Raw genomic sequence first — 11,138 nt, 5'->3', positions numbered from 1 at the left:
AAGGCAAAGCATAGCATAGCCAGCATAGTATAGCATAGCCATGTGTAATGTAGTATAGCAAAGGTTGGGAAAAGGAATTGAGGGTGAGAAGTGATGTGAAAGTGAGGAGGAGCGAAGGGACGAGGTGGAGGGCAAATTATGGCGTAGCCATATATAGCACAATATAGCAAGGGGCGTGAAAGAGAATTGAGGACGAGGAGGAGAGATGTGAGGGTGAGGTAGGAGGAAAGGAGGAGGGTGAAGTATATCATAACCGTGTATAGTATACCATAGTAGGCGGGTGGAAAAGGGAACTGAGGGTGCGGAAAGAAAGGAGTAAGGGGAGGGTAAAGCATACATGGAGACATCAGTGGAGACATCAGCAGTCATGCAGGCACTGCGGAATCAGGGCATCGACGAAGCCTATATAAACATAATAGAAGAAATCTACAGCGGATCCACAGCCACAATAGTCCTCCATAAAGAAAGCGACAGAATCCCAATAAAGAAGGGCGTATGACAGGGAGACACGATCTCTCTAATGCTATTCACCGCGTGTTTACAGGAGGTTTTCAGGGCCCTAGATTGGGAAGAGTTAGGGATAAGAGTTAATGGAGAGTATCTCAGTAACCTGCGATTCGCTGATGACATTGCATTGATGAGTAACGCGGGAGACGAATTACAACTCATGATTACTGAACTGGATACGGAAAGTAGAGGAGTAGGTCTGAAAATTAATATGCATAAAACTAAAGTAATGTGGAACAATCTTGGCAGAGAACAGAGCTTTGCGATAGGGGGCGACACACTGGAAGTTGTAAAGGAGTACGTCTACTTAGGACAGGTTGTAACCGCGGAGCCGAACCATGAGAGTGAAATAACTAGAAGAATAAGGATGGGATGGGATGGGGCTCATTCGGCAAGCATTATCAAATCATGAATGGTAGTCTACCACTATCCCTCAAGAGGAAGGTATATAACAGCTGTTCTAGCTCGGTGTAAAATGTGACCCAAAATTATCATCCTCATGAACCGGCACGCGCTCTCCTAGTCTTCTTCCTCTTCTGCTTTGCTCCCACAACACGTGCGCCGATATGTCCAGCAAGAGGGAAGCACAAGGCGAAGCAAAGATGTGAAGGTGAGGAGAAGGGAGAAGAAAGAGAAAAGAAATAGAGAGACACACAGAAAGAAAGATATAAAGAAAGAGAAAATCTTGGCGAAAAGGATTCCTCATGAGGCGGCGGAATTCGAACGCGCGTACCCACGATCCGAAGCTGAGCGATTAAACACTCGGCTATCCAGGCACTTTTTTTTTCTTTCATAGTATTTACTATAATGCGTATTTGAAATTATCACAAACGCTATGACGTAGTGATGCATTCACTTAGCGACAATAATCGCACAAGCACTGCACAAGCATTCAAAGGCTTACATGCATATATACTGTGCAAGTCCAGAGAAACAGGAAAAGTTCTTCAAAGTTTGTCACACAGGGAGGCTGGTAAGGATGAACACCTCATCAAGATGGAGTGCCAGTCTGGTCTGATGTCAAGTTCTTCGTAAATGTCCTTTAGATGGAGAGCCATGCGCATGAAATGCATACTTGAAGCAGTGGTTATTTCTGCATTACCGTCTTGCATGCGCGTTTTCCACAGACTGTGCAGTCCCATAAGGAAAAACATGTCAAAGGGCACTTCATCAAGAGACGTTGGGAGAAGGTAACGTATAGTATGTGAGTTAATGTTAAAATATTTTTGAACAGTTCATTGAAGGATGTCCCAAAACAGAATGGCATCTTTGCAGCTAATAAAACAGTGTTCTACTGTCTCTGGTACATCGCAGAGAGGACAGTTAACTGAAGAAACAAAAATACCTTTCCTCTGCAACCATGATTTCACCGGCAGTGTATCAGTACGGAGTTTGTAAAAGAACGTTTTTGTATCAGGAGAAAGATACATTTTCCGAACTCGTTTTAGTAAATCATGTCCTGGAAGGTCAGAATATAATGAGCGGTAAAGTGGAGGTGGAAAAAGCATGAATAACAAATCCTTGAAGAGTCTCTTGCAAGATACTGTGTACAGGTATTCTGTGGAAAACCGGACCTTGAGAAACCGAACAGCTAATGTTCCACATCGCCTTTCCATCTTTGGGAGAGCTGAAGCATGCAATACATTTGTAGCTACAAAGCTATACTATGTATTGCAACTTATTCATTGCGCTCGATCTTACATACAAAGCTTTCATCGGACTTTCGCAACTTTCGTGTGGTCTTCGACTTTTGAACCAATGTGACGGGACAACCTATTCAGGCCAGTTAAGGAGGGAGAGCTGGGTTTAGTTCATTTATATCTATGGCAAATTGTTTCGCGGTTCTACTGTTTTCGCGACAGTTCCCATCCCATTATTCGATCATTCTTGCCGATTACGTTTGTTAATGCCTTACCTGACTTGAATGTTTCTTCAGATTTCTCTGTACGCCCGTGTTTGTGGGGATTTATGCAGGAAGTTTTCATCGCGGCTATCCAGGCACGCTGACAGAACATATCACGGTGGTAGTGGTTCTGAGGAAGGAAAAAAAGAGCGCTAACTTCTGCAGCCCAGCAGGGAGCACGGCTAAGCACCAACATAGCATAGCCGTGTATAGTATACAATAGCATTGGGCGGAAAATGGAAGTGAGGGTGAGTAGGAGTGATGTGAGGGCGAGAAGGAGGAAAAAGAAGAGGGTAGAGGGCGCCACTGCATCACAAATACAGGTTTCCTTTCCCACCATGGATGCCGAGCAGGCTGCAGATTTGGAACGCCCGCACGGGGAGTTGCTCGGAGGATTTCAGGAAGAACGGTCGCGTCACCCGCGATGCCCTGGACTCACCGATCGTGGTTCGCCCGTCCGTGACGTAATTGTTCCTCTCGCCGACCGATGCCCCGTGACGGTTGCCTCGTCCGCCATGCCGTGTGCCTCTCACCGACCGGGGCTTCGCCGCTCTGTCACCGATGTGCTCGTGCCTCTAGCCGATCGTGGTCCCGTCCCTGAACTCTTGTGACCGACGCCCACCCCATATTTCCTATCTCTTTCTTCTCCGTCGCTCTGCCCCTACTTCTTTCCTTTTTCTTTCTACTTTTCTTTTTATCCCCATCCCCCTACCCCTATAGGCGCTTAGCCGTGTCACCTCAAGGTAGGCAGAAATTAGCGCCTTCTTCCTTTTCTTCGAGAATCACAAACAACCAGCACGCACTTGCCCGTGAACGCCAGCGTTGCCGAAGGGCAAGCGAATCACTGCTCCGCACTTTCTACAGCTTTCACGTTGAGTGCCACGGCATACATTTCCTTTTCTGAAAGGCAGTAGCGACTAATATTTTCATGTCGCGTTACCGTCCGATTTCGAGCTGCATGATGGCTGTTCTGTGTTCTCTCGCAACATGCAACAGAATGAGTTTAATTAGGCGATTATGTCAGTTTCTAGCGCAGAATGATGTAGCTTCGAACACGTGCTGTTCCTGAGCGAAATTACTGCGAAAGCATGATCTGGCGTATAGCGTCCGAAGCCTCTTGTAGCAGAGCTAGACGCAGCGCGCATGCCGGTCCCTAAACGCAGTGTTGTTAAATACCAGCGTCTGCAAAAAATACCCCGTCGCACAGGTGCTAGATCACGGTCGAAACCAACGAAGATTACGTTCAATATTGACGAAGTTAGATCCTGACTGAGCGGAGCACACGCGTGCATTTGCAAAAGCGACATGCCTCTGTCATTATCTACTTAACCGCGATCGAAGGATCTCGCCTGCAGTGACAATACCCCTATCACACTGGCACTTTCGACAGCGATCGAGCCGGTCCAGATCAGGATTTATCACTTTGGTCTACCACTGGCGTCCGAATGTTCGAATGTTCGATGCAGCATGTATAAATGCCGACGTGCCTAACCGCAGATCAGATTACCCCACGACCAACGCCGGGCTCACCGCTATCAGAGTACAGTCGCCCAAATACTTAACTATCGTTCGCGAGCGGCAGCCTTTTTTGTGTATCTTCACCGTGCGACTTGAGTTCCAAAAAGGGTGAGGACAAGTGCATGCTCACGAAACAATTTTTTGAAGTTCGTTCTATCATGTGGCGCTGACACACAGAAAAGTCGCCGCTGCGCACGATAGTTAAAGATTTGGGCTACTGTACAGTTCGAATTGCTTGTACTTTGCGCCTTTCATTTTACGGGCACAGGTTCGCCCAAGTAAAGAGTTTTAATCTCGAACACGCCGACAGCTGCCTTCATCAACGTCACGACCACGTTACATCTGGTGGAGGTGCTGCTCCGTCCATAATCTGGGCGCCACCGCGAAGCGCTGACCGAAGCCGAAGCCACGAAGAAGCCGGCCCTAAGGACAACCCTGATCGTCGAACTAGCCGCAGGCCGAAGGGACTGCATCCAGAGCACGGGCTCCTACCGGAAAACACCATGCAAACCAAGACCCTGCCCTCGAGCACAGCGACGATGTCAGCCCCTGTGCCGCCTGCACCGATTCTGCTCCGGCAACCCAGGGAGGACCAAATTTCCGCGGCTCATCACTCTGGCTTGAAACATACGACCGTGTGGCCACCTTTAACTATTGGAACACCGAAGACAAGCTCCGTCACGTCTACTTTTACCTGGAAGACGCGACAAGAACCTGGTTTGAGAAGAGGGAGTCCTCACTTCAAGCCTGGGATTTTTCCGCACCCCATTCCTGGACACGTTCACAAGCGTCGTCCGCAAGGAAATGGCAGCTTCTTTAGTGGAGACAAGGATACAGCTATGTCACAAACGAGCGCAGTAACAAGGCGCGCGCGCGGCCGCTTTCAGACGGCAGTGGGAAAGCACGGCGACGGCCGTTCGCTCAACGAGCGTGGGCAACAAAAAAACAAGTATCAAAAGACGCCACGAGCGCGCCTCCTCACCCCAACCGACAGTCTCCGATCAAACGCCCGGCAAAGGCTAGAATAATGTAGAATAGAGAGATGATCCAATGCCAAATGACGCCACCGCGAATGGAACCGACGAGGAGAATCTCGCCCTTTCCCTAGCTTTGGCTGTGCTGCACGCCAAAGAACACTTTAGACGCTTCTGGAACCCGGGAGCCAGGGGCGTAGCCAGAAATTTTTTTTCGGGGGGGTGTTCAACTATACTTTATGTATGTTCGTGCCTGCGTTTGTATGTGGGCGTGTATATATACGCAAGCAAAAGTGAAACATTTCGGGGGGGGGGGGGTTCAACCCCCCAACCCCCCCCCCCCCCCGGCTACGCCCCTACCGGGAGCAAGTGAAATATAAGCGTGCACAGACGAGGAGAGTATTCGGTCCGGAGATGGTGAAGAAGTTATGTTGAGTGTGGTTCCGTCGGCCAAAGAAGACGTGTTTTGTGATGCTGTGCGGCCGGTCGATCATCAGTCTGGAAGAATCGGGTGATGACGCCGTGTGAGCAGCGAGAAGTTACATGAGTATTTCCTGGAAGAGAAACATTCGGGACCGACGACGGAAGGGAACAACGACGATCAGCGCTGGAGTTTGAGTGAGTGTTTCATGGAAGAGAAGCATTCAAGTTACGTCCAAGAATTGCGTACTGGATACGTTGTTGAATATTCAGGACTTTAACTGTCCTTGAATAGTTTATAATGCATGAGATTGCATTTGTAGCGCGTGATGTGTTTGTTTTGTTCCCGTGTGTTAACACCATCTCAGTTGTACTGTAAACTGTAATTGATACCAGCCGAGTGTGCATGTTTGTGTGATACAATTGTACTGCCTTAACTGAAAATATATCTTGTTTGTGTTATCGACTCTTGGCTCTGACTCGGTCTTTGGACCATAACCGGTGTTTGCTGGCGCACTAAAGGACCTACTCTAAATTTTCCGTGCTTTCGTGGTGCGTTTCGCGGGGCCGATACGTCAGCCCTTGGAATCTGCCCGGCGACTGCCTTCCTATTAACGGGACAAGTGACAAGCTACTAAACGAAAACGCCGCCATCTTCACAGAAGAGATGACCCGACTTTTCCGCCAGGCCGACGCTGCGATGCCCGAATACAAAAAAGATCGCCTGCTTATGCGGGGTGTTCTTAAACAAGAACTGTTCGCAGGACTTGTCCGCAACCCGCCCACAACGGTCGCCGAATTCCTCACCGAGGCTACAACAATTGAGAAGACACTTGACATGCGGACGAAACAATGCAACCGCCCTCCCCTGTCTGCAACCTATTCTGAAGTGCATTCGCTGGCCACCGACGACTTGCGCGAAACCATCAGAGCGATCGTGCGGGAGGAGCTGCGCAAGCTGTTACCTTCGCCGCAGCCTCAAGTGGACTCTATCGCCGACATTGTCCGCGAAGAAGTACGGCAATCGCTTGGAATTTTCGAAGCACCGCAGGCTCAGCCGGAAGCGATGAGCTACACCAATGCCGCACGCCGCGCCGTCACCATGCCGCGCCTGTGTCAGGACCTCACGCCACCGCAATGCCGACGACAGCCTCCGACCACACCTCGCCACCTGTCGGCCAGCGCTACCCACCGAGGAAGCCGGACGTTTGACGTGCCCCAGACCACCGCCCACTCTGATACAACTGCGGAGAAGCCGGCCACACGTACCGTCGCTGCCAGTACCGTAGGATGGGACTGCGTGTATTCGCCGGAAACGCGCCGCGTCCGCAGCCAGGTGAACGACCTCGCGAAATCGCCGACTACATAGCCGGACCACAGTGGCCACGATGACGACCCTCCCGCTCACCGTCACCCGGCCGCTACATCTCGCCGCATCGCCAGCTCTCGCCGCACCGGGCCAACTCGGGGCCTATTTACCAGCCATTATCCGGAAAACTAAGGGCAGCAAGCGATGGAGGTACGGTTGCTGTATGACGAAATACCGAAGACCCCCCGCCGCCGACGTCGATGCCGCAAAGAAGTCTTCAGAACGCGCCGCAAGCCGAACGTAGTCCGGACGACGCAACTTTGCGGCCCGAAGAAGACCTGACAACGCCGCATAGCAGCAGCGGAACGAACCGTTGCAGCCGTGATCCGACGCCCCGACTTAACTGCAACGCGAGGTGACGAAGTACCCACGTCGACGTGCTTATCGACGGCCAAAACGTCGTCGCTCTGGTCGACACCGAGCAGATTACTCTGCCATTAGTGGACCGTTCGCCACGAAGTTGAAGGAAGTCAAGACCACCTGGGAAGGCCCCGAAATCTAGACAGCTGAAGAATAACGCCGGCGGGAATCTGCACAGCGACAGTCACCGTTAACAACCGGATTTATCCCGCGTACTTCGTAGTCCTGCAGCATTGCTCGATAAGACTGCCTTTATAACAACAGACGGCCATTTCAAGTTCAAGGTCTTTGGTCTTTGCTCGGCATCTGCGACTTTCGAACGTGTACTTGGACTTGCCTCGTGTACTTGTACGACGTCATTGTGTTTGCCTCAAACTTCGACGAACACCTCCGGCGCCTTGAAGCTATACTTCAAGCAATCAAGATCTCCGGCCTCATCTTGAAACCTGAAAAGTGCTGCTTCGCGTACGAGGAGCTCTTGTTTTTGGTCACGTGATCAGCAAGTCTCGAGTGCACCCACAACCGCGGAAAGGAACTGCCATCGCTGCATTCCCGCCACCCATCGACAAGAAGGTCGTACACCGATTTCTCTGGCTCGTGCGCCTATTAAAGACGCTGCGTCAAAGAATTTTTATGGATCGCCGAACCAATAACGCAACTCACGAAGACTGACGTCGAATTCAGGTGGGAAACGGCTCAAGTCGATGCATTTCAAGAACTGAAACGACGCCCGCAGACGCCTCCGATACTTGCGCATTTCGACGAATACGCCAATAAGGAAATTCACACCGACGCAAGCAGCGTAGGACTCGGCGCCGACTGACGGACAGGAAAAGGTTATCAGTTATGCTTGCCGGTCGCTATCCAAGGCAGAAGCCAACTATTCCCCAACAGAAAAGGAGTGCCTGGCCACTATCTGGTCTACATCAAATTTCACCCCTACCTTTAAGGCAGGCCCTTCATAGTTGTGAGCGACCACCATGCCTTGTGTTGGCTAGCAAACTTGAAGGACCCTTCAGGTCTTCTCGCAAGATGGAGTATGAGATGGAGTATGAGTATGAGACTTCAAGAATTCGACATTACCGTCGTTTACAAGTCCGTATGAAAGCACTCTGACTCTGACAGATTGTCTCTCGCGACCTAGTCGACCCGCCCCCGCAAGACGACCACGACGGTAGCTGCTTCTTGCGAACCTTAAGTGTCGCCGACCTCGCTGAACGACAGCGAGCCGACTTCAAGGGCCTTGTGGAATACCTCGAAGGCAGGACAGCCGTTGTTCCGAAGACATTCAAGCAAAGCAGTGGCGTGGCCAGGGGGTGGTACACCGGGCCCGTGCCCCCCTCCCTCCCCGAATTTTTTTGCCATGGCATACACAGAACAAAATGTGCACTCGACCACATCTACCTGCCCGCCCCCACTTCAGATCAAAGAGGTCCCCCCCCCCACCCTCCCCTCGAGAAAAGTTTCTGCTTACGCCCCTGCATTCAAGCGAGGACTGGCGTCGTTTTTCTTGCGAAACGGCGTTCTCATAAAGAAGAACTCGCCACTTCGAGCGAACTACGTGCTCGTTATACCTTCAGCATTGAGTCCAGAGATTATGGAAGCTTTACATGACGACCCTATAGCTGGACACCTTCGCTTTTCCCGCACGCTCGCGAGCATACGAGAAAAGTACTACTGGCCTCACCTCACTGCCGACGTCACCCATTACGTAAAGACTTGCCGAGATTTTCAGCGATGGATCACACCGCCGACTAGGCCAGCCCATCGAGCCACCTCGCCGGCCGCTGCAGCAAATCGGTATGGATTTACTGGGGCCGTTGCCGAAATCGACTTCCGGAAACAAATAGATCGTCGTAGCTATCGACTACCTCACCCTCTACGCCGATACAAGGGCACTGCCGAAAGGCTGTGCCGCCGAGGTAGCGAAGTTCTTCGTTGAGAACATCGTCCTGCGCCATGGTGCCCCAGAGGTCCTTACCACCGACAGAGGTACGGCCTTTACTGCTGATGTAACCGAGGCGATCTTGAGACACAGCCAAACAAGCCACCGCCGGACCACAGCCTACCACCCAGAGACCAATGGCCTGACCGAGCGTCTAAATAAGACCATCGCCGAGATCCTGGCCATGTACTACGTCGATGTCTAACAAAAGACGTGGGATGCCATCCTTCAGTACGTGACCTTCGCATACAACACGGCCATGCAAGAAAGGACGCAGATGACGCCATACAAGTTGGTGTATAGAAGGAGCGCAACGACGACGCTCGATGACGTGCTACCCGACGTCACTGACGAAGAAAACCTTGACTTCACCGTCTACCTTCAGCGCGCAGAAGAAGCCCGACAACTCGTGCGTCTGCGAATCCACAGCCAGCATGCAAAAGACCGACAGCCGCCGTTACAACCTTCGATTACGCCACGTAGAGTACTAGCGTGGCGACCATGTCTTTATCTGGACACCGATACGCCGACGTGAACTCAGTGAAAACTTCTTCGGCGATACTTCGGGCCATACAAGGTGCTTCAACGTCTCGGCGCTCTAGGCTACGTGGTTATCCCCCCCCCCCCCCCCCCCCCCCCAGGATGGAATTACTAACTCCCAGCGGCGCAGCGCATGACCTGAAGTCGTTTATGTCGTGCGCCTGTGATGTGTGGTGAACGTTTGAAGTGTGCGCCTTTAAAAAATGCGCAACATGAAAAGAAGAAGACTAGCGCTCGCAAACGGTGGCCAACGAAGACGACGACGTCGAAACAACCTCCAGCACGAGAGCACGTGGCGCAAACGTCCGACGTGCAAGTGGCCCAATAAGAAAACACGGATCATCTCAGGGGCCAATCACTTGCCAACACCGAGATCCAGCAGTCTCCAATGAGGAGTGGACAAGTGTGCCTGAGGGGAGAAAAAGCCTGGCCTCGGAGGGTTCCGGGGGGAGTTCGAAGATACGTGACGAGGAGAAGGTTGTCACCGGACCGGGCGCTGAAGACGGGCAGTCGGGTTGCGGACCCGAGCCTCCAGGGCTTCAACCGGCCGGAGCCTCCTGCCGCCTTGCTCCTGTGCGAGGAGACCTTAACCATGGTACTCAAACACTACCTCAAGGCCTGCGGACTTTGGTTCCGACAGGCAAGCAGCAGCAGTTGGGCTACGGGCCCGAGCTGTGCGTTCAGGCGCCTAGCCCTGCTCCTCCGGGCATCTTAAGGGGTCGCCCAGTAGCCACCTTTTCCACGTCGCAGCCAGCCAGCCCGCGTCCACTCCACAAGCGGGAGCCACAGCGTTTCAGTTTCTCAAACGTCAGCTCCGCCGCTCGTCCGCGATGAACTGTAAAGCTTAGTTTGAGTCCCTGAACTTTCACATAGCTTGTCGTTAGGAGTGTTTTATTGTGTGCATTGACTCTTTTTGTAAAATGTTTAATTTTATGTAGATAGATAGTTGTTTCGCTTTATTTGTTTATTAAACGTTTTGTGTGGTTTCTGTTAAACAAACGGCCTTGTACTTATTAAAACTCTCGGAGACTCAGCCACAGAGAGCTATTACCAACAATAAGAACCTGCATCACAGCGCCTTAAGCTGTCCTATGCGCGTTAAGACACGTCAGGACTCTAGTTTTGCTTCCTCTATTACTGTTCTTTCGTACTGCATGCAAGTTTTCAATTCTATGTTCTATTTTAGGCATCGGGGCGATGCTTTTTCAGATGAGGGCATTGCGACACGTGTTTTATTTTGATTTCACCCAAAAAGGCTGTTAGCAACGCTCGGTGCAGACTGCGGTACAATGTTCGAGAAGCTTCGCGATTCTTTGAGATCGTTCTGTTAAGATTGCGCGCAGGTCGCAGATAGTCTACTTTATTCTGCAGCTACGCGGCCAGCAGCGATAACGCTGGAATCTTCGATATCACATGTATAAAAGTCGACGCGCTTTACCGCGTGGCAGATTACTCGACTGACGACAGTTCTCGCCGCTATCGGTGTACAGCGTGATTTGCTTGTGCCCTGACTTATTTTCGGGGCAAAAGTTCGCCCAAATAGAGAGTTTCGTCTTTGTTTGTTTGTTTGTTTGTAGCCTACCAAGTTTGGCACATACCCAC

This window comes from Rhipicephalus sanguineus, chromosome 2 (genome assembly GCF_013339695.2).
Source record: "Rhipicephalus sanguineus isolate Rsan-2018 chromosome 2, BIME_Rsan_1.4, whole genome shotgun sequence".
Classification (NCBI taxonomy): domain Eukaryota; kingdom Metazoa; phylum Arthropoda; class Arachnida; order Ixodida; family Ixodidae; genus Rhipicephalus; species Rhipicephalus sanguineus.
This window is presented reverse-complemented; position numbering follows the sequence as displayed.